The sequence below is a fragment of the Polyodon spathula genome, chromosome 23 (genome assembly GCF_017654505.1).
Source record: "Polyodon spathula isolate WHYD16114869_AA chromosome 23, ASM1765450v1, whole genome shotgun sequence".
Lineage (NCBI taxonomy): Eukaryota > Metazoa > Chordata > Actinopteri > Acipenseriformes > Polyodontidae > Polyodon > Polyodon spathula.
This window is the reverse complement of record NC_054556.1, coordinates 16,832,971-16,858,444: the sequence shown is the minus strand read 5'-3', so window position 1 is coordinate 16,858,444 and position 25,474 is coordinate 16,832,971. Positions and strand designations below refer to the sequence as shown.

At 38.8% G+C, this 25,474-nt stretch overlaps 1 protein-coding gene across 1 annotated transcript in view; it reads right to left on the bottom strand.

Annotated features, from left to right (window-relative positions):
• LOC121297903 (zinc finger protein 391-like) overlaps positions 1 to 25,184 on the bottom strand; it is a 29,554-nt gene extending 4,370 nt beyond the window's left edge. The window contains exon 1 of the mRNA XM_041224531.1: positions 24,967 to 25,184. The gene's annotated coding sequence lies outside the window, so the exon portion shown is untranslated. The remainder of the gene's footprint in view (positions 1 to 24,966) is intronic.
• Positions 25,185 to 25,474: the final 290 nt, after the last annotated feature.

Sequence of the window (25,474 nt, the reverse complement as noted above, 5' to 3'; positions counted from 1 at the left end):
TGGATTTTTCTGTCTTTCATGCAAACATATATAACCTTTATGACTCCTTATGAACACACTTTTTTACGCCGTGTTTTCGGCATTTAAAAAAAAAAAATTCAGGACCGTGAAATGGGTAAACATCGGTCAAACCGACGCTCCTACCCGTGTTGCACCATATAAACTAGTAAAACCCGGTATACATAAACAACTTGAACAGTAATGTAATATTAACAGTACTAACATCAATAAAACAAAACGCTACGGTCACAGCTTGTGACACTAGTAAAATGCATTTACTACCCTGAAATCATACCAAGCCACAGTAAGGAATTGTGGAAAATAAATGTGGCACTGCACAGTCAACTCCGTTGAGATGAACTTTGTACAGCCAGCTTAAACAGGCAGATTTATGGACATTTTGTCTCCAGGAGTGTGAAGAATGCACTGAGCTCAGAGGTTGTCACACTAGACTACACACACAGACACACACACACACACACACACAATAAATTAAATGACCTTTGCAATTGGTTAAAGTCAGAGAAAGAGGAGGTGGACCGTCTATACAGAAGGGTATTTAATGTCATGCAAACATTGTAATGAAGAGTATTCTGTTTGTCCTGTACCTGGGACCAGGCTCCCTGCATATTTCAATAAACCTAACAACTGATTGAAGAAAAGGACTCTGTGCATTTTCTTGAATCTACTTAATCACCATCATCTATTTTGTTAAGTTACTTCATTGGCGAGCCACCTGTGGACTGTTTCCTGATACTTTTTTTTTCCAAATACCGGGGGGTTGATACTTGACTACGGAGAAACCTTTTTGCCATGCAGAGGACCAGGACAAAGCAGGCAGAAGGAGACTGTTTCTACTTTCAGCTCAGACGGTGTGGAGAATCTTTGAATCAGGACTTCAGATCGAACATATAACCACGTACATTGGTGAGTAGTTACTGGTTTTTTGTTTTATATGCAGTTTTTAGAATGTAGTGAGAATCAAGGGTAAAGTATGAAAGAGGACTTTTGACTACTTGATAATTCATGTACATTGAGGACACAATTAGTTAAGACTGCTTAACTAAAAGTGTATTGACTATTAGGACTTTATGTATGAAAGAGGACCTCTGGAATCCTAAAAAAAGTCAATCGAGTAAATCGTGTAGTGCTTTGACGTGCCAGGGAAGCTATGTACAGAACAGTAATGTACATGTTCATGTAACAGATCAGGAGTGTGTGTCTCGTAAGAAGAAAAAGACAAAGGCAATTCAAGACTGGTAGCCCACAAAAAACAGAACAAAAAAAAAAACTGTAATGCTAAAGATTCTATATCAACTTTGAGGAATGCATGTTGTAAAAATTAAATTAAAAGGTCACATTAAAATGTAATTAAGAAGTTGTTTATTAATGATTGTTTGAGCAATTCTGATTTTGCTCAAGCGTGGAGATAAAGTAACTTCTTAGTAAAACTACGTACTAAGAACCAGCACGAATACTTATTGTCTTGCCCCGATCATAAGAGGGTTTGATAAGGGAAAGAGACCCAGGTTAATGGATGAATTGTTTGACTGCAAAAGAATGGCCAACCTTTGGACTGAAACAGTAACACAAATATACAAAGGAACAATGAAAAAGTTTGTGTTGGATTATATTGATATACACAGAGCTTTTTGTTTTTCTAAGGGTTAACTAGAAAAGAAAGTGCAGAGAGGGAGAGAGAGAGATAATGTAGAGATTGCTGCTACATTGACTGCTTGAAAAAACACTTAGGAAGAAAACAAATGTTTCTGGAGATCAATAAATCTGAAACTAATTAAGTAAATCAACCTTGAAATATTTTATTACAAATATTTTCATGAAGCAAAGTTAAGTGTTTGTCTGTTTGTTTGTGAATTTTATGAATCACCTATGAATACATATTTGAAACCACAGATCACATGAGAATGAAATAGGAATGTTGGCGCAAGGGATTTTACAGTGCAGTATAGGACTGTAGGCTTGGTGGATAGTGGTACTGGATAATCAGCAGTACTGATTATGGAAAGTTTTTAGAAACTTATTTTTCAAGAATTAACAGATTTATTTGAAAACGTATTTTTCAAGAATTAACAGATTTATTTGTAAATTCTTGAAAATGCATGGCGTGATATTAATCAAACTGACACGTTTTTGAAAAGGGTTTTATAACTTGATTTAAAAAACAATAAAAACAGAGAAAGCAATCTGTTTGCTACAGGCACATAAACTAACACAGAGAGACTAAATAACTTACCTAATAGGCTACTGTTTTATCAGCTGCAAGAGGGTGGGTTATTGAATTGAAAATTGAATAAGGAATATTACATATACAAGATATCACTGAGGGATAATGTATACTAAATGGACCAGCAACTAAGTGTAAAATCTTTGGTTGACATTAGGCTGTCTGTGTTAGTATACTATCACCCTACAGGGGTTTCTTTGTCAATTATAAGCACAAATCGAAGTAGTGCACAATTAGCATAGGACTAAGCCCCTACCTAAAGGGTTACAATTTCAAATTGGGGAACAAATGTTGGTTATGAAAAACAAAAAAACAAAAAAATGGGGGATGGCTAGGGTGCCAATTGGGAAAGTTCCATATGAAACTATGGACAAACTTGTGCAAATCAATAAAGATTGTATAAAAGATATTAACTTGAAGTTTTTTTCGATTCTGGGTGATGTGCTCAGAAATAGCTGTTTTGTGATAAGACAAAAATAAAAAGACTTTGCACTTAAACACCAGTAGAGATCTTGTAAATAAATAAGCTTACAAAGGCTTAAACAGATCACTGGATTTAAGAACATAAGAACATAAGAAAGTTTACAAACGAGAGGAGGCCATTCGGCCCATCTTGCTCGTTTGGTTGTTAGTAGCTTATTGATCCCAAAATCTCATCAAGCAGCTTCTTGAAGGATCCCAGGGTGTCAGCTTCAACAACATTACTGGGGAGTTGATTCCAGACCCTCACAATTCTCTGTGTAAAAAAGTGACTCCTATTTTCTGTTCTGAATGCCCCTTTTTCTAAACTCCATTTGTGACCCCTGGTCCTTGTTTCTTTTTTCAGGCTGAAAAAGTCCCTTGCGTCGACACTGTCAATACCTTTTAGAATTTTGAATGCTTGAATTAGGTCGCCACGTAGTCTTCTTTGTTCAAGACTGAACAGATTCAATTCTTTTAGCCTGTCTGCATATGACATGCCTTTTAAGCCCGGAATAATTCTGGTCGCTCTTCTTTGCACTCTTTCTAGAGCAGCAATATCTTTTTTATAGCGAGGTGACCAGAACTGCACACAATATTCAAGATGAGGTCTTACAAGTGCATTGTACAGTTTTAACATTACTTCCCTTGATTTAAATTCAACACTTTTCACAATGTATCCGAGTATCTTGTTAGCCTTTTTTATAGCTTCCCCACATTGCCTAGATGAAGACATTTCTGAGTCAACAAAAACTCCTAGGTCTTTTTCATAGATTCCTTCTCCAATTTCAATATCTCCCATATGATATTTATAATGTACATTTTTATTTCCTGCGTGCAGTACCTTACACTTTTCTCTATTAAATGTCATTTGCCATGTGTCTGCCCAGTTCTGAATCTTGTCTAGATCATTTTGAATGACCTTTGCTGCTGCAACAGTGTTTGCCACTCCTCCTACTTTTGTGTCGTCTGCAAATTTAACAAGTTTGCTTACTATACCAGAATCTAAATCATTAATGTAGATTAGGAATAGCAGAGGACCTAATACTGATCCCTGTGGTACACCGCTGGTTACCACACTCCATTCTGAGGTTTTTCCTCTAATCAGTACTTTCTGTTTTCTACAAGTTAACCACTCCCTAATCCATGTACATGTGTTTCCTTGAATCCCAACTGCGTTCAGTTTGAGAATTAATCTTTTGTGCGGGACTTTGTCAAAAGCTTTCTGGAAATCTAAATAAACCATGTCATATGCTTTGCAATTATCCATTATCGATGTTGCATCCTCAAAAAAATCAAGCAAGTTAGTTAGGCACGATCTCCCTTTCCTAAAACCATGTTGACTGTCTCCCAGTACCCTGTTACCATATAGGTAATTTTCCATTTTGGCTCTTATTATAGTTTCCATAAGTTTGCATATAATAGAAGTCAGGCTTACTGGTCTGTAGTTACCTGGTTCAGTTTTGTTTCCCTTTTTGTGGATCGGTATTACGTTTGCAATTTTCCAGTCTGTCGGTACCACCCCTGTGTCAAGAGACTGCTGCATGATCTTGGTTAGCGGTTTGTAAATTACTTCTTTCATTTCTTTGAGTACTACTGGGAGGATCTCATCCGGCCCAGGGGATTTGTTTATTTTAAGAGCTCCTAGTCCCTTTAACACTTCTGCCTCAGTTATGCTAAAGTTATTTAAAACTGGACAGGAACTGGATGACATGTGGGGCATGTTGTCAGTATCTTCCTTTGTAAAAACTTGTGAAAAGTAATCATTTAACATATTTGCTATTTTTTTTTCTTCCTCTACGATTTTGCCATTTGTATCTCTTAAACATTTAATCTCCTCTTTGAATGTTCTCTTGCTGTTGTAATATTGGAAAAACATTTTGGAATTGGTTTTAGCTCCCTTAGCAATGTTCATTTCTATTTCTCTCTTGGCCTTTCTAACTTCCTTTTTGACTTGCATTTGCAGTTCTGTGTACTCTTTCTGCGTACTTTCTTTTTGGTCCTTTTTTAATGCTCTGTAAAGTGCCTTTTTTCGCTGAATATTTTTTTTAATTGATCTATTAAACCATTTTGGCAATTTAGTTTTACATTTAGATTTGTCTACTTTAGGGATATAATTGTTTTGCGCCTCTAGTACTACATTTTTGAAGAACAACCATCCTTCTTCTGTGGGTGTTTTCTCTATTTTACTCCAATCTACTTCTGTTAGTCTCTGTTTCATGCCTTCATAGTTTGCTTTTCTAAAATTGTAAACCTTAGCTTTAGTCTTTACTTTTGAGGATTTAAAAAACACTTCAAATGAGACCATGTTGTGGTCTGAGTTTGCCAGTGGTTCTCTGACCTCTGTTTTAGTTATTCTATCTTCGTTATTTGAAAAGACTAAATCAAGGCATGCCTCCCCTCTAGTGGGTGCCTTCACAAATTGTGTTAGGAAGCAGTCATTTGTCATTTCCACCATTTCTATTTCATCCTTCGCGCTACCCACCGGGTTTTCCCATTTTATTTGGGGGAAGTTGAAATCCCCCATTAGTATGGCTTCTCCTTTGCTACACACATTTCTAATGTCATTGTATAACAGATTATTGTGCTCACCGTCTGAATCTGGCGGTCTATAGCATGCTCCTATTATTATGCCTTTTGAATTTTTGTCTGTTATTCTGACCCATATTGATTCGGTTTTATTTTCTTTGTCCAGGTTTAACACCTGGGCTTCAAGACTGTTTCTTATGTATAGCGCTACCCCTCCTCCTCTTCTGTCCTGCCTGTCTTTCCTATACAGTGTATACCCACAAATATTATATTCGTCCCCATCACTCTCAGATAACCACGTTTCTGTAACACCTATCACATCATAGTTACCTGTTAGTGCAGTAGCTTCAAGTTCTAGAATTTTGTTTCTGATACTTCTAGCATTTAGATAAATACATTTAATGGTTGTCTTACCTGAGTTGTTGTTCTTGTTTTGATGCGGTCTCCCTTCTGTTTTTTTGTTGATTTCTCCCCCCTTCCTTTCTAGTTTAAATGCTTTAAAAAGCGAGTATTATATTTCTCTGTTACAAACTGCTTTAATAGCCTATACATTCCCAGATGAAATAAAGAAAATTCAAGGAGAGAATAACCCCATTGAAGGTTTAAATGAAATCAGATGTTATCAAAAGAATTAATATTGCACTTGATTTTTCTAGCTTTGGAAAATAAATAATTCTGATGGAGATTCAAGCATTGGGACACAGGTGGAGACAACGGTGAAACAACTGATCGTACAGCAGGGGCTGTGAATGGGACGAGACCATTGAAAACTGCTGTGCTACTGAAGAATATTGTCAGCTATACTGGACATTCATTTTCAAAAGAACGTGACATTTGAATGATTCAGTGTTGTATATGTCTAAAATGAATGAAGGGAAATTCATGTTAACATTATAAGCAGTAGAAGTGCTGTGCAAAATTATTAAATTTGTGGGGGTATTGTATAGAGAATATCACGAGATATAATTAAGGTTTTTTATGACTGTATAAGAAACACTTACATACTAATGTGTTACTGTGACAGGGTCTTCCTCGAGTCACGCGTGTGGGTAGCCGCTGTTCAAGCATACAGAGAGACTGAGGTGGTGTTGAAACGCCGGCACAGGCGCGCAGGATTTATTAACAAAAACAGAAAACAAAAGTAAAATAAAGGCGGTCATGTGACGTTACCAGCGATGGTAACGCACAGAGGACAAATACAGTAAACCGTACAAAAAGTGCAAAATAAAACACAATACCCCAAACTATAACTCAAAAAGGTGCCGTGAAAACGGCAGGCCTTGCAGCAGCCCCGAGCAATCTCCCGCGGATGTTTTTAAACTGACGGACACTCGGTCGAGACCCGCCCACGTGCTGATTGAGGACCAGCACAGCCAATCACTTGCTGCCCTTCCCTCAACCAAGCATAGGAGGCAGCAAGTCTCAATCGAGCGCCCGTCTGTAAACAATAATACAATCAAACTAAGCAAGTCCCAAAACGTCACAAAATAAACCCATTCCCACATATAAACCACACAAACACTAGTTTACCACTGTGCAGGGCAATCGCACTGCCACAGTTACATATAGATAGTTAAGCATTCACACGCTATTTTAGTACTTGTTCAATGTATAGTGATCATGGATAGCAAGTACTGTTGGAGAAGGAATGGAAAGACTGGGGAATGGACAAATGTATGTAAATCAAGGGATTACACTCCAGGGTACAGCTATATATGAGCTAATAGATGAAACAGAGGGAGCCTTGCGCAATTTGACCAAAGCGATAGATTGTAGAATATTTGCGGGTGACCTTTTAAAAACAGTGAAGGAAGAAATAATGAACATTAGGCTAGGAGTGGTACCTAGACATGCACAGGAGGAACTCAGGTTGAGGTTGGCAATGTTCCATCCTGATCAGACTGACCTCCTGGGAGCTAGTTTAGTGTGGCCAAAGGAGAACGGCAAGGAACCACCTGGTCATATAGGGTTCTATCTCTCAATACCATACATGGATCCTAATAACAAAGTTCAACGAGGGAACTGGAGTGGTGTGGTGCGTAAAGCATGCTGTTATGAAACAAACAGTCAAGTAGTTTGCCGGTGTCCTGCAATCACCGGAATCAACAGAAATATAAGCACTGAATTAGAGGTACATCCACTAGAGGGGTGGAAAAAAGCAGTGCAGGTTGGGAAATATCAATGGTGTGTGTTGAGTAACCATACCAATTTTAAGTATGGAGATTTAATTTGTCAGGCTTCTCCAGGATTTTGTTTTACTCCGACACATGCAGTTCAGATTGGAGATCTATATATACCTGAAACTGAAGCAGACGAGTTCCAAATTACAGCTTGGTGGGATGACACGTTTCTAGATTCATATTCGGTCATTTTTTCTCAAATGCACAAATTGGTTAAAATAGCCCAACAAAGAGCGGAAGAGAAGCTGCTCAAAGCTAAGGTCAAAGTTGATTTGGCACAATCAAAAGCCACTGTATTGAAACAATATGGATGGGTATGGCAGGCCTTAGGGAACACTTTTTGGGATTATATTGTTTTAACAATACTGTTATTAGTAATAGTATTGATCCTGTGGAATAGCATTCAGTGTTTCTGGTGGAAAAAACAACAGCGACAGTTACAAAGGACCATTGACAGATGGGAAACTGTAAACTTACTGGGAGCCACCATGAATAAGAAATAACACCTGTGTACAGTGATATTAACTGTATTTACTGTATTTTTCTATGTTTATTTTTCATTTTTTTGTATTATTTGTACGTATCTTTGTTTTGTTTTTGCTTATAGCAAACTTACCTATAGAAACAGCGAAAACAAGGTAGATACCTACACATAATGGAGAGACTTAGAATGAGAGGAACATGATTAACTATAATATATTATACAAACACATTACTTGATGTGACTACTCAGAACCAGCGAAGAGGACATCTGAGGGCTCGGGATCACGTGAGCAACTTGGTTGTAGCAGGTCACCCCCCTCCATCTTATATTCTAAAAGTAGGGTATGGTAGAAAAAATAATGTTGAGTATTCTGTTTGTCCTGTACCTGGGACCAGACTCCCTGCATATTTCAATAAACCTGGCAACTGATTGAAGAAAAGGACTCTGTGCATTTTCTTGAATCTACTTACTCACCATCTATTTTTTGTAAGTTACTTCAGGCACGAGACGAAGTCGAGGCGCTGCTACAACCAAACGGTGGTATAATGCCTGGTAATACCCGATTGTGAGGGTCTTATTGCTTATATACTTCAATATTACAGCACAATTAACTATAATTTTTATTGATTTTAACTGAATTTATTTCGGTTTTCCTTTTTTATTTATGTATCCTGTCACATAACACTCTAAAATGAACGTTCTAGAAATATAGTCCTCCATAACAAGAATCTTCTCTATGAAATGTGTACAAAACAGCGTTTTAAAAACTGTACACTTATTTGAATAAACAGAGAACAACAGATTGTGAAAAAGTATTTTAAAAACTGTACATTATTATTATTATTATTATTAAAAATTATTATTATTAGCACACAATGGTTAAACATAATTCCATGTGTAATAAACAAGAGGTACTAAAGATCTCCTATTTCTAGCCTTTTGTTTCTAACACATTATCATCATTATATGATGTATATTATTATTATATTATTTAATCAGAAAAGGAGAACCATTGACTAAACTTTGAAAGGTCTAATATTCGTAATAACTTTTCCAAAAAGTCAAACAGGACTGTTTGTCTGAAAGAGAGTAGACACGATGAACTTAGCTCTATGACATGTGGAGAGCTCTCCCGCCTTATTTTTCCTTATTTTGATTTAGCCATTCCTCAATTGACATCTTATTAAAAAACTTGAAATTTACTTTAAATGACATTTTGTTAATAGCTGATGGAGTTCTTGTTTGATTTGTTTTTGTGATGTGGTTGCAAAGATTCTAAGGGCATATATCAGGGACTATATCCCCCTAGCGCAACCTTATTTAGAATGCGTGGAATCTTTCCATTAAAGTGTGTATATATATATATATATATATCTCTCTATCGCCTTATGTGGTATACATTTTTTTATGTAAATACAAATGTTTTTGTTGTTGTTTGGTAGCACCAATTGTTTTTCGTTGATTGTACCTAAAGACACATGATAGCGCAACCGTTGAGGGGTCATTCAACATATTGGTTATATATCATGTAATGATTATCACCCAGAGTTTTTCCTGTGGTTAAGATTCTACGATCCCAGAGTGTCGACACATTTTTTTTACTGCAAATCAAAAAAATTAAAAAAAATATCCTTTTCAGTTGATGTCGGCTTACTGGGATTTCCGAATTGGTGTATTCTATATCATTATAAGACATACATATGTCAGACGTAGGGGGAAATTGACAAAAGAAAGTAAGAAAGTCAATGCCCACACAATATATATATATATATATCATATAATATATATATATATATATATATATATATATATATATATATATATATATATAAATATTACAGCTCCCTTTGATGCAATACCAAGCATCGCCTTCAAAGCCACCATTAACTGAATCATGTTTCTAATGTGAAACAAATACTCAGTGAGTAACTGTTACACATTACAAAGGCACATTTGTAGAGCCCTGTGTTTTTCGCAAATATAAAATAGCACGAAATAAAACTGAATTCAACCTATAAAACGAAAAATAATAAAATGAAAAATAATTATAAAGCAAACATAGGGTAGCGTTTCAGCAGGAGGCAGAAAACGAGTGGTGGGAAATAGAGTGGGAGATGAACACAATTACAGCGGGAATTACAGACACAACTGCATGGAGCACTACAACAATGGCATTTTTTAACTGGGAGGTTTATGCCAAAAATACAGAAGCTCTGACTAGCACGTGCACAGATGAATAATTTGAAGCGATTTGTTTGGGAATTAAAAATTGTGATGATAGAAGAGAGACATTTGTTTCTAAAGTGCCTAACAACCGTAAAAAAAATATTATATATCTATAGATAGATAGATAGATAGATAGATAGATTTTGCAACTGTCATCTGGAATGGGAGTCGAAAGATACCGTCTAAGCATTAGCTGTTTATTCCTTTTGGGGAAAATATGGCTTGTTCGCTTGTATTTTGTATTAGCATGCAAATTATTTGCTTTATTTCAAATAGTGCAAACTTTGCACTGGAGCAAATGCTGTTTTGGTTTTGAATGAATCCGAGTGAATGTATCTGCTTTTCTTGGTGTTTAGGCTAAAGACTGAGAAACCCCAAGCTTAGTGTATACTTACTGTTTCGTGTTTGCAGTTTATTCAAAATTTTGCAGAAAAATTACAGATTTTTTGTTTTTTAACTGGATGTCAGTTTTTACTCATTTATACCCAATTTTTGTCTATTATTCAATATTTTCCTGGTACTGTTTTCTAGGAAATACACATTACTTTGATTAAAATGTCGTTTTATTTTGACTCCGATATTGCAATAAGCAGCCCTACAACTGCATCCTAGGATACAGCATATGTTTAGACGTCAGAGGATCAAATAACATTCAAATCTGTATTGTGGCAATTGCTGGTCATATTAACTACTACCTTGATCAAAAACTAAAATACTTGCACAGAAACATAATATTTTTAGTGTATGAGGATGGGGAGAAAATGTAAATCAGTTTATGAAAATTAAAAATAAAAAATAAATATACAAAAGTATACAAAAATAAAAAAATAGCAGACGTGGATCAGATGAGGCAGAGGATACATAGCGCTGCAAATACTGCTGCACTGAGGTGTATGTTCACACTGACAATAAAAGAACATACAGACAACTAAGCAACATACAGACAACTAAGCAACACATTAAACTAAAACAAGTGAACTGAGAGACAAGCAATCCATTTCTGCAGCTTTTACACATGCTTTAATAAAAAGAAAGCACACAATGGCTGTGTTCATGAGTTTGTAACAGCGCTGTGCTTTGGTTATCGGTGTGTATTGGTGACTGTGCGAAAGTACTGTACAACTGGTAAAACACTGCCTAACGCCGACAAACTTAATCAAATATTTGACAGAAAATAGCGATACTTTAGTTGGTAAACTTATACGGAGCTGTGACGGAAATAGAATGATCTATGGTGATAAATCTCCTGCCTGACTTGTGATGGCGCCAAGTAGTGGGAACAGAGTACACTAGACTGTTTGGCCTGACACTTCATTCCTAGGGTTAAAGGGAAGTCGGTCATCTAGAAAAAAAAAGGGGGTGGAGCTTCAGTGCACTAACTGATCAACACGGAAGGGAAACAATTACAGCCGCTCCTCCAATTAGCAGCTGCAATAGTTTACCAAGGAGTCATGTGTGACTGTATAAATAGGGGACAAAGCGACGTAACCTCTTCCTTCAGTTGTAGTTACGGAATGACCCGGAAGGACCAGTGTTTTGAAATATCGTGTTTTGTTTGTTTTGCCTTGTCTGAAAATACTGTTTGTTACTGTTTCAACGGCTAACACGATCCAGAGCAGTCGCCAAAGGCCAGCACCAACCCGGACAACACCACTGCACTGTTTCATTAAGGACTGTATCTTCACCACGAGCCCTCCAGCACGCACTGTGGACTGTGTTGTGTTACGCGTGGGTGAATAAGAACAGGACTCTTATCTGGAACCAACCGTGGATTTAAACAGAGCAATACACGCCGCTGTATTGCCTTTAACATTGTTTATTATTTGCTGTTGTTACGCCATCAGGCAATCGGATTATAAATCATTAAACAACACTGCACCGGGATTATAATTATCTGCCTGTTTATTGATCACCTGCACACTGGTAACCACTTTGCCACAGGAAGGCACTGATGGAAATGTCCAGTGTGATTGGCTTGCACAGTCCAGTTCTGTCAATTTAATTTTCTTTTTAGGATTTCAAGCCAAATAACCTTGGCTTGTTTTGTGCCAATCTCATGTTCATACCTTCTATAGATACTATTTCTGTCAGCACAGCAATTGCCCAAACGTTCTCAAAGTACCAGCTACAAGGGAAAATGTGGCTTTGACTTGCACAAATTAACGCGGAACACTATGTGCACTGTTATATACCTCCCCAAGCCTGAAATACAATTCGTATGGTTTTCTATGGGTAGACTGCTATATGTGCAGTTATTATGACAGCCCCACAATAGAAGCAGGGCCTAAAATTAACTTTTTGGTGAACCAGCCATTTTGGCTTGTGGATAGAAAAATTCACCAAAATAATTTTTGACCATTCACTGAAAACACCTTTACATGCGTTGCGGCGCGTTTCTTCAATAATGGAACAAAAAATGGTTTAAAAAAAGCAACATTTATTAGAACAATATCAGTGATCTGTGCAAATAACACACTTGTAAAATGTTACAGTTCACAAAATCAAAAAGGATGAACTATTGGGTGCACCAACAACTTCAGCAAATCTAATTCAAGAAAAAAAATCTTACAGTACACCATGTACAGGGCTGTGTTTCTTCTTTATTATTTTTGTAATTTGTAGCTTAAAAGTTTAATTAGTTAATAACATTTACATTATAGTAATTGACTAGGCAATTCAGAGGAAGTATAATAACTAAAAACTAACAAAATAAATATTAAATAAAAGTAGAAACAATCATTCATAATAAACAAAAAACACCATGTTTCCACTGTAGGACTAATACACAGAGAATTGTGAGGGTCTGGAATCAACTCCCCAGTGATGTTGTTGAAGCTGACACCCTGGGATCCTTCAAGAAGCTGCTTGATGAGATTCTGGGATCAATAAGCTACTAACAACCAAACGAGCAAGATGGGCCGAATGGCCTCCTCTCGTTTGTAAACTTTCTTATGTTCTTATATAATGCCCCCTAAACTGTAATATTGCCATTTGCTACATTAAATCACGCAATCTCCTCTTCAGACTCATCTCCAAGGCTCCTCTTGTTCATCTTGTGTTTCCATCCTGATTTCATCACTACACTTTCTGCCATCCATAAATTCTGGTCTCCTGCACCTAAGGCTAGCAACATGCCACAGCTCAATTGCTGGGTTTGGGTCAAACTCTTATCTGTGGAGCTACAAGTTGAACCATGAGCAAGTCTGAGAGAGTATCACACTTCAGACTCGACCGCCAATTACTTTTCACTTGCTTCATTATATTAAAGCCTCTTCACATTCAGCTGTAGAAGCTGGCAGGCACAGGACAGGATCCACCAGGTCCAGCAGGGAGGAGCACTGATCCCTGTGCATCCTATGCACCTCAGGCCAGGAGAGCTTCTCCAGAGCCTCTGGTGTGAATGTTGCTTGCTGGTGGATCTTGGACTTTAGAACAGTCCATTGATCAGGCATCTCATCTACACTGACCCCAGAGGAAGTCAATATTGTCCTGAAGTGCTCCACAAGGATTTCGATCTCTAAATCGCCAAAATCTGCAATGTTTGCAGGATTTGGCCAAGTTCTAGAGTCTACCACTTTTGTGGCACACAAGATTCCAGTGTCTACATTGGAACCGGTTATCCATGCTGCTTGTCAGCCTGTCTAACAATCTGTCCTTTGATAATGCAAGGAGCTTTCAGTGTCACAGTTTGACAAAGTGACACCCTCAAAGCAAGTGTTGGCCATAACAACTTTCAATGGGGCCAGGCCTGGATTTGCATTTTTCAATCATGGCCTGGGTGGATGACAGTGCACTGTGAACCTCTGCCACGGTAATAATTGTCTTTTACAGCGTCTGAGACAAATTGCTCAGGTGAGTTAGAGCATCATGCAGGAACAGCTAAATTTCACAACACCGCTTGCTGTAGCAGTGCTGTAAAACTTTCGAGCTTTGCTCTGCTGCACACCCTGGATGCCTTCAGCATCTGGTGATTGAATCTAAAATGCAAAGCAAGAAATCCATATAAAATGACTCAAACTGTCATTTAAAAGAGAAAGTTTAAATATGATGGTGTGACAAAGTGCCCGCCCCTGTATATACTATCTGTTATGTTGCGTGTGGTTTGTTAAATGTTGGTGTATAGTCATTGGTACACGGGATATAAACGGGTCTTTAACACGAGTGTTTAAAATGTATATTTGTATTTAGGCACGAGGACTGCACAGCACTTCGCGTGCAAGTAAAAAGTAATAATATGTGAGCACGGGAAATTGCACTTTATTAATTCACGTGCAGTTGTACCGAGACTCCAATTGAATGATTGATTAGCAGTCGAGTCTTGGTACAGCTGCATAAAAACAGCATGTTTTCACCCACTCGCGGTTGGGTGTTCGGTGAGTGGAGAACGGGATAGGAGATGGAGGTAAAAGTAATCATAAGAATAATAATAGTAGTTAAAGTATCTGCTCACCGTGTTTGTTTATCTAGTCCGTTTTGTTTGTCTTTTTTGTTTTGGTGACGTGTGCCGTGTCCTGTGTTTGTGTTTGTTTGTACAACCTTTTTATTTTCTGTTCTGTTTATTAAATGCTGAGCAAAACATTGCCTCTCAGGAAGTGGGAAACCTACCTTGTGCCTCCCACTCGAGTGGGTAAGAGTGGTTTCTGTCCAAGGACTCTGTAGCTGTTGATCAGGTTTGCCCTGTTCAGTGGGCTGTTATGATAGAAGTAATATAAGCCCATCAAGAGCCCTTCCACTTTCTGGTACAGGGTGTTGGTTTTAATGGCATCAGCAAAAGCTAATTCAAAACGGTGAGCCATGCAGTGAATTCCTAAAACATGTGTCGCCATGAAGCCTGCTGACAACACCACTCTTTGCCCCTGGCATGATAGCGGCACCATCAGTATCACAAGCAAGCAGCTTTTCTTTCTATAGCTCTTCAAAACCACTACTGCCATCAACCTTTCTCATGAGGGAACATATCAATTCCAATCTATGTTTGGCATCTGCCTTTTTCACTTACACCTTCCCTGCTTGACTGAGTCGCGCATACAGCAGCTCCTCTTCCATGACTGCACTGTCTGTGGACCCATCTGACATCACTGACAAGAACTTTGCTGTTTCAATCTTTTCCTGCAGCTGCCTCTGCAATCTAGTGCATAAAGGCTTCATGCCTGCATGGCATTCCTACATTCACCCATATTCACAATTCAAACTGTTGGAAAACATGGATCGACAATTGATTAGGAGTTTGCTACTCATGTGGACTGGCAGAGCTATACTGGTGTTCTTTCTGAAAAGAGACTAATATTGCAGATAGCAGACTGTTTGGTTCAAATTGCATGTACTGCTAACCATTGATAGACGTTGCGTCTACAAGCTCTTGCCCAACATTGACTGCAAGCTAACGAGATAACAATGCTGTGGACTACAATTAGCACAGGCTCTAAAGACTTCAGAGAGATCGAAAGAGATAATGCCACTAGGATCAAAGGGGGTCGCAGGAAGATAACAAAAGGCAGAGGTATGGATCTTTTATCTCCAGGAGTGTGAAGAATGCACTGAGTTCAGAGGTTGTCACACTAGCCTACACACACAGACACAAACACACACACATACAATAAATTAAATTACCTTTGCTCTACCTGTGGCTCTCATCGTCTAGAACCCAAATACAAACACCTGAAGTTTACACAGGATGCGGTCAGGAATGCAGTCAAAGATAAAGTTGGGGAATTACTTTCAAGTCTCCTAGAGAACACTGATATCGCAGAAAAGGAACCAGGTACATCAGAAGCAAGTGGACCACCCGCAAATAAACAATGCTCTGACAAGGATTCTGCTGTGGCTACTTTATTCGGAGATGAGTATTACACAGACGCCACAACCTCTCTGCAAACGGAACTGGAAAAGCACACACAAGATGAGTATTGAATATTAGTCTCTTTTCAGAAAAGAACACCAGTATAGCTCTGCCAGTCCACATGAGTAGCAAACTCCTAATCAATTGTCGATCCATGTTTTCCAACAGTTTGAATTGTGAATATGGGTGAATGTAGGAATGCCATGCAGGCATGAAGCCTTTATGCACTAGATTGCAGAGGCAGCTGCAGGAAAAGATTGAAACAGCAAAGTTCTTGTCAGTGATGTCAGATGGGTCCACAGACAGTGCAGTATATATATATATATATATAAATATAGGTAGCATAGGCATAAGTTTGTCATTCCTGAATGTAAGGGAGCAGAAAATGGCAAAATACGCTCAGTTAAGCAAAAAAGAAATATTACTATAAGAAATGAAGGTCAATCTTTAGGGCAAATCGCAAAAACTCTGCAAGTGTCTGTAACTGCTGTGGCCGAGACCATCAAACGATTTCAAGAAACTGGCACTCATGAGGACTGAACAAGCTCAGGCAGGCCAAGGGTGACCTCAGAATCAGAGAAGAAGTTCATTCGAGTCACAAGTCTGAGAAACCGGCGATTAACTGCCCCTGAAATACAAGCTCACCTAAATGCTACTAGAAGTACAGATGTTCAGAGGAGATTGCGTGAAGCTGGCTTAACTGGAAGAACTGCTGCAAAGAAACCATTGTTAAGAGTGCAGAATAAGAGGAAGAGACTTGCCTGGGCCAAAAAACACAGAAACTGGATGTCTGAGGAGTGGAAGTAGGTCTTATGGACTGACGAGTCAAAATTTGAAATATCTGGGTCCAACCGCCGAGTATTTGTAAGATGCAGAGAGGGTGAGAGTTAAACGAGGCAGTCTTCCCAGCTACAGTGAGCGGAAGGGACAGCGAGTGGGAGAAGTACAGGCGTGGAAAAGTACAGAGCAGTTTAGAAGCAGTAAGGAGAAGTTGCATCTTGAATTTTAATCAGAAAACAGAGGACATTGGAGAAACACAGCAGCAGCTCAAAGTCAAACAGCCGCATGTGTTTTTCTGATAACAAAGAACCTGAAACTCGGAGCAGCTGATTCAAATTCAGCGCCGTTCTCAGACATGGGCGAGGGGAAGGCATGGACAGGCTCATAGAACGAACAGGAGACGACCCGGTAGTAGTCGTCCACATCAGTACAAACAACATTGGAAGAGACAGACCAAAATCCCTGCAAAACAAATTCAGAGAGCTAGGAAGGAAATTAAAAGAGAAAACCAAAACTGTGGTATTTTCTGGTATACTACCCGCACCTTGCAAAGGACCATATGGACAGCTGGAAATAATTAATCAAAACGCATGGCTGAAGATGTGGTGCACACGGGAAGGCTTCACCTATCTTGATCATTGGACCACATTCTACAACGAGGACTATCTGTATAGACGGGATGGACTGCACTTAAATAACAAGGGAACCAGTCTACTCGGAGAAAAGATCCTCGAGCAGGTTCAGAAGCATTTAAACTAGAAAGGAAGGGGGGAGAAATCAACAAAAAAACAGAAGGGAGACTGCATAAAAACAAGAACAACAACTCAGGGAAGACAACCATTAAATGTATTTATCTAAATGCTAGACGTATCAGAAACAAAATTCTAGAACTTGAAGCTACTGCACTAACAGGTAACTATGATGTGATAGGTGTTACAGAAACGTGGTTGTCTGAGAGTGATGGGGACGAATATAATATCTGTGGGTATACACTGTATAGGAAAGACAGGCAGGACAGAAGAGGAGGAGGGGTAGCGCTATACATAAGAAACAGTCTTGAAGCCCAGGTGTTAAACCTGGATAAAGAAAATAAAACCGAATCAATATGGGTCAGAATAACGGACAAAAATTCAAAGGGCATAATAATAGGAGCATGCTATAGACCGCCAGATTCAGACGGTGAGCACAATAATCTGTTATACAATGACATTAGAAATGCGTGTAGCAAAGGAGAAGACATACTAATGGGGGATTTCAACTTCCCCCAAATAAAATGGGAAAACCTGGTGGGTAGCGCGAAGGATGAAATAGAAATGGTGGAAATGACAAATGACTGCTTCCTAACACAATTTGTCAAGGCACCGACTAGAGGGGAGGCATGCCTTGATTTAGTCTTTTCAAATAACGAAGATAGAATAACTAAAACAGAGGTCAGAGAACCACTGGCAAACTCAGACCACAACATGGTCTCATTTGAAGTGTTTTTTAAAACCCCAAAAGTAATGACTAAAGCTAAGGTTTACAATTTTAGAAAAGCAAACTATGAAGGTATGAAACAGAGACTAACAGAAGTAGACTGGAGTAAAATAGAGAAAACACCCACAGAAGTACTAGAGGCGCAAAACAATTACAGCCCTGAAGTAGACAAATCTAAATGTAAAACTGAATTGCCAAAATGATTTAATAGATCAATTAAAAAAAATATTCAGCGAAAAAAGGCACTTTATAGAGCATTAAAAAAGGACCAAAAAGAAAGTATGCAGAAAGAGTACATAGAACTGCAAACGCAAGTCAAAAAGGAAGTTAGAAAGGCCAAGAGAGAAATAGAAATGAACATTGCTAAGGGAGCTAAAACCAATTCCAAAATGTTTTTCCAATATTACAACAACAAGAGAACATTCAAAGAGGAGATTAAATGTTTAAGAGATACAAATGGCAAAATCGTAGATGAAGAAAAAAAAATAGCAAATATATTAAATGATTACTTTTCACAAGTTTTTACAAAGGAAGATACTGACAACATGCCCCACATGCCATCCAGTTCCTATCCAGTTTTAAATAACTTTAGTATAACTGAGGCAGAAGTGTTAAAGGGACTAGGAGCTCTTAAAATAAACAAATCCCCTGGGCCGGATGAGATCCTCCCAGTAGTACTCAAAGAAATGAAAGAAGTAATTTACAAGCCGCTAACCAAGATCATGCAGCAGTCTCTTGACACAGGGGTGGTACCGACAGACTGGAAAATTGCAAACGTAATACCGATCCAGAAAAAGGGAAACAAAACTGAACCAGGTAACTACAGACCAGTAAGCCTGACTTCTATTATATGCAAACTTATGGAAACTATAATAAGATCCAAAATGGAAAATTACCTATATGGTAACAGGGTCCTGGGAGACAGTCAACATGGTTTTAGGAAAGGGAGATCGTGTCTAACTAACTTGCTTGATTTTTTTGAGGATGCAACATCGATAATGGATAACTGCAAAGCATATGACATGGTTTATTTAGATTTCCAGAAAGCTTCTGACAAAGTCCCACACAAAAGATTAATTCTCAAACTGAACGCAGGTGGGATTCAAGGAAACACATGTACATGGATTAGGGAGTGGTTAACATGTAGAAAACAGAAAGTACTGATTAGAGGAAAAACCTCAGAATGGAGTGTGGTAACCAGTGGTGTACCACAGGGATCAGTATTAGGTCCTCTGCTATTCCTAATCTACATTAATGATTTAGATTCTGGTATAGTAAGCAAACTTGTTAAATTTGCAGACGACACAAAAGTAGGAGGAGTGGCAAACACTGTTGCAGCAGCAAAGGTCATTCAAAATGATCTAGACAAGATTCAGAACTGGGCAGACACATGGCAAATGACATTTAATAGAGAAAAGTGTAAGGTACTGCACGCAGGAAATAAAAATGTACATTATAAATATCATATGGGAGATACTGAAATTGGAGAAGAAATCTATGAAAAAGACCTAGGAGTTTTTTTTTTTTTTCTAGTCTTCATCTAGACAATTTGGGGAAGCTATAAAAAAGGCTAACAAGATGCTCGGATACATTGTGAAAAGTGTTGAATTTAAATCAAGGGAAGTAATGTTAAAACTGTACAATGCACTAGTAAGACCTCATCTTGAATATTGTGTGCAGTTCTGGTCACCTCGCTATAAAAAAGATATTGCTGCTCTAGAAAGAGTGCAAAGAAGAGCAACCAGAATTATTCTGGGCTTAAAAGGCATGTCATATGCAGACAGGCTAAAAGAAGTGAATCTGTTCAGGCTTGAACAAAGAAGACTACGTGGCGACCTAATTCAAGCATTCAAAATTCTAAAAGGTATTGACAGTGTCGACCCAAGGAACTTTTTCAGCCTGAAAAAAGAAACAAGGACCAGGGGTCACAAATGGAGATTAGACAAAGGGGCATTCAGAACAGAAAATAGGAGGCACTTTTTTACACAGAGAATTGTGAGGGTCTGGAATCAACTCCCAGTAATATTGTTGAAGCTGACACCCTGGGATCCTTCAAGAAGCTGCTTGATGAGATTTTGGGATCAATAAGCTACCAACATCCAAACGAGCAAGATGGGCTGAATGCCCTCCTCTTGTTTGTAAACTTTCTTATGTTCTTATGAGTTCTGCACGTGTGGTTCCCACTGTCAAGCATGGAGGAGGCAGTGTCATGGTCTGGGGTTGCTTTGCTGGTGACAGAGATGGTGATCTTTACTAAGTCCATGGCAAGCTCAACCAGCATGGCTATCATAGCATACTTCAGAGGCATGCCATTCCATCAGGATTACGGCTAGTTGGGCAGTCCTTCATTCTTCAGCAATATAATGACCCGAAACACACCTCAAAGTTGTGCAAGAACTATCTGGCGAAGAAGGAAAGTGAAGGACAACTCAATCTAATGACCTGGCCTGCCCAGTCTCTAGACCTCAATCCCATAGAACTTGTATGGGATGAACTGGACAGAAGAGTCAAAGCAAAGCTACACACAAGTGCCCTACATCTCTGGGAATTGCTGCAGAACAGCTGGAAAGACATGTCAGGTGATTTCCTGCTGAAACTTGTTAACCAAATGCCTCGTGTTTGTGAGGCTGTTATTAAGGCAAAGGGTGGCTATTTTGAGGAATCCAAGTTTTAGAGACAATTTTCTTGAACATTGCTTTCATACTCCTTATGTTTTGTATATTGTAAAATGTGTTTTCATTTTCAAGTATTTACAGAAACGCATGCGACATAAAACATTGTCAATTATGAAAAAAACCTAGTTTCCAGCAAGTATACTCAAACTTTTGACTGGTACTGTGTGTATATTTATATATATATATATATATATATATATAGCGAGAGAGAGAGAGAGAGAGAGAGAGAGAGAGTGAGTATATGTTTACCCTTTGGCTTATGCACAATGAGAAGTCTTCTTTTTTTTTTTTTTTTTTTTTTAATATCTATTTATATATGTCTATGTTAAGGACGAAACTCTGTGGTCTGGCGAGTCTAGTTTTGCCCGGGCAAATCTAGTTTCGACAAAGGCTTCTGGGTGAATCCCAAAGTTACCAGAACTTGAAAGACGACTGGGCGAAACCCTTTTTTTCAACAGTTTTCACTGAATTTGGCGCTAGTCCAGGCAAGTCTAGTTTCATCCAACTCTCGTCCAAAGCGTTAACATTGATGCTGGGCCAATCTAGTTTTGCCTATGCCAATTATTTTGGCAAGTCTAGTTTTGCAAATCTACACTCTCTCCTGTAGGGTACCTGGGTACCTGCCTCGCCTCCACTTCTGACAACAATGTAGCGACTGTGTGCTGGATTTCTAGCGGCAGTGCAGAAAAGGCAGGACACTAGGGCTGATTTTAATAGCATTAAACCACTCTTTTTATTAGCGCTCTCTCTGCCAAAAAGTCTCACTCCTCCATACGCGCAAACTCGCCACACACGTACAAAACAGAGAAAGAAATAATACGTTAATTGTTTGTGTTCAAATCTTTTGTTTCGTCTTTATTAAGACAGTTAAGATTGTAAGAGTGTCAATAAAGCCCCTGTTATATTTCACGTAAATTGCATTGCCTTTTACGTTTTACGCAGTTCTGTGCATGGAAAACATTTAGATTTAATTTTGCTGTTAGGTCGTTAATGAGAGATTTTACACACCGCTACAATACATACTGGATTTAAAAGTATGTACTGTATTATACTTAACGTGTCGTCTCTTCAGTTTTGCTAAGTGATATATTTAGAATCATATCATTCTGAACTAAAATACTACTTCTATTAAAAACATAATACTGTACCAACAAAACCGTTGCAGTACATCTAAATGGAAGCCTACTTATTTTAAAACACAAAAATGTATTTTTGATATTCAGTTTTTCAGGGAACACAAAAAAAGATATAAGGGTTGGAACGGGCCAAAATGAAATAATCAGATATGCGTCACACTCTTAACTGTCACCGATGTCAAAATTTTAAAGGGTCGAATATGCGAGTGCTGACTGTACCCTACAGCCCGATCACATAAGGGTCATGAATTTAGGTACTAAAACAAAGTTTATTTCATAACAATAACTAAACCCTAAACCTAAGGTTTGTGGGGTATTAGCTGTAACTTTAAATACACACAACAATATCCTAATCCTAAAGTCCTAACCCTAAGATTCGCAGGGTATTCGCCGTGGATCACCAATTAATCCTCACAGGGTAATCATTATGTTCAGCGTTCTCCCACTCCCACTCTATTTATGGTCACTTGTGCTTGAAATGGGGCGGTATTCACTCAAAGCAACTGCAGCTCCCAGACTGCATTGCAAAGCAACAGTTGCAGTTGTTTTGTAGTGTACTCTGGGAGTTGTCTGTTTTGCTGTGCACTCGCAGCAGAGTGCACAGCAAAACAATGACAACTCCCAGAGTACACTGCAAAACAACTGCAACTCCCAGAGTGCGTTACAAAACAACTGCAACTCCCAGAGCACATTACAAAGTAACTGCAGCTCCCAGAGAGCACTGCAAAACAACTGCAACTCCCAGAGTGCATTACAAAACAACTGCAACTCCCAGAGTGCATTACAAAACAACTGCAACTCCCAGAGTGCATTACAAAACAACTGCAACTCCCAGAGTGCATTACAAAACAACTGCAACTCCCAGAGTGCACTGCAAAACAGAGCGGGGGAATTTATTTTGAATGTTCCTGGTCAAGTCGCGATTAGACGAGATGAGCTGGACATGGAGAGCAGGAAAGAGAGACAGCTGGACAGGATGCTTGAGAAAGAGATAGAGGTGGAAAGGGAGACAGAGAGAGAGCTGGACACAGGGTCAGATTAAGGCCCTGGGCATGGACTACATAAATTGGCCTTTTGTTGAGCAGCTTCGAATGCAGTTAGAGGCTGTTGCATTTCTACCGCACTTTCTTTTGCCTGCAGTTTCTCAGTATTACCAGTTCCGAGGGCTGTCTTGCTCCTTATTGTTTTTTTCAGCCACTTCACACCTGTCTTAGAGGGGGCTTGTCTTTTTTTTTTTTTTTTTTTTTTTTTTGTAAAAACAAGCCAAACTTTGGATTTTGTTCTACTAAAGCTGATTCTTTTAAACTTTCTTTTTTTTCCATTTATCACCCCCAGTTGAGTAGCGAGGGTTGGCAGCCAAATCCATGATTTACTAATCAGCATACCAGCAGCAGTTAAAATACGCAAGCACACAGTGGTAGTACATTAAATTACACAGCTCCACTAAAAACAGGCAGGTCACTTATCAAAAACACTTGAGCCATTTTCAAGAGCAGGGGTGTCAAGTGTTATTAAATCAAAATTGTGACAGTATTTACTGGTTTTACACTGATGTACATGATACACCTGCATTCTAAGGCTCGGTAAATAAAACAAATGGAAGATGGAATATGTAAGATCATAATTATGGGGCCCCTAGTTTTCTGGGGGGCCTGGGACCTGTAGGCCCGCCCCTTAATAAGGCCCTAGTTGGACAGAGTGCCTGAGAGTACCACCACTTTTTTTTCCCATTTCAAGCACTGATGGTCACTTGGTAGGGGTGTTGAGGGTAAATGAAGCACAACGTTAATTACGAGTTGCGCACACAGCACTACCCAATGTTAGCTCCCTGCGAGAGCTACGCTGTGCGAGCCTTCATTGTGCAGCGATACTCTTGGGAAAACTGAGCGGCTGTGCAGCCTCTGAAGCCCATTGCTGCTTGACCTGCGTTTTCCAGGTGAGTTCACGCAGGTGGCGAAGTAGGGCAGGTTTTGCGCAGAATGAACATCGTGAACGCACCCCGTGTCATTTGTTAAGTTAAACTTCAACTTCTGGGGCAGGTTAGTGTATAAAAGTTTTTTTTTTTTCTTTTACTGAAAAAATACTGTTTATCCACCAAAGAAAGGAAGAAGAGAATTCTCTGTCTGTGTCCTCCTTCTGTCAGTCACACAGACAGCACTGGGGGCAGTGGGAACATTATTTTTTTTGTATTATATAAATCTAGATCAACGATGCAAAATGATAATAAATGTTATTAATTATAATTAAAATTATTGTTTTTGTTTACTTTTGGGAGGACATTTTCCATTAGACACCCTTTGATTCAACATACAGCTGAGTAATGTACCTTGTAGAACTAAAGTTTGCCTGGTTGCTTTTATATTACATAGATGTACAGAACGGTATCTAATTAGTGTTTGCCATGCATTAAGTTTAACAAATGAAGTCGATAGGGTGTGCTTGATATTTCTCTGACTTTCACCTGCTTTAATAATTTTGTTTTGAACATATTGTATGCAAAATATGTTTAAGTGACGTGGCCTTGAAGTCTAAATGCTGTTAGGGTTGTATTTTAAACATACGTTGGCAGTGTGTACCTACCGTTTTCTTTTTTTCTGCTGCCTGGTGGAGAACATACATTCAGCAGCTTTGAATTGGGGCAGAACATTGTCAGTCAGAATAGAATACGATTCTTCTGCTCGTGGCTAACGGCATCCCAAGACCTCTGCTTTCTTTTCTTTTTTTTTTGACCACCAGCCGCCACTGAGCTCAGCTTAGTACCAAGTTTCAAATGTACTGAGTACATCCGTCGAAAGTCAACGAAACGAAAGACACATCATATACATTAATACACCTATTACATTAAATAAAACGTTAGACAGCTCTAAACATGTCAAATGAACGCTATTTAAAATACAGTAATCCGTTTTTTAATTTTTTTTAATAAATATAGCGTACCTTCACAGGACTCCATTCAGCGTCACACATCTAACTCCACCAGCACCTCAGCCCCCATGATGCACATTCAAGGAACACACAGACCTTTCAGAACCGAACTCTCTTATTAAACACACGCCATAAAAGCAATAATTCAAAAACCAACACAACTTCAGACACTGAGCAAAACGAAAGCACAAGTTCGTTCCTGTGGAGTCACATAAGAAACATTCCCCTCCTCAGTTTCCTTCCGCCTGTGGGATTTGTAGTTCTTGGGATCTACAGGCAGGACGTCTGTGCAGTCTGTGGCCTGATGGGGAAAGCCGACCTCGTATAACTGCGGCATGTACTCTATAGGGCGCTTTCCACCCGTGTATCCAGCGAGTTTATAAGTTACTCGGAAAAACTGCTACAAAAATAGTAGCGACATAAGGGCGAAAAAATGGTTTTCCATCCACTGCAAATTCTATGTAGTTAAAGGGAATTTCCCGCGACGTTTCTGAATGTCGTAGCTGAATTTGCGCGTTTC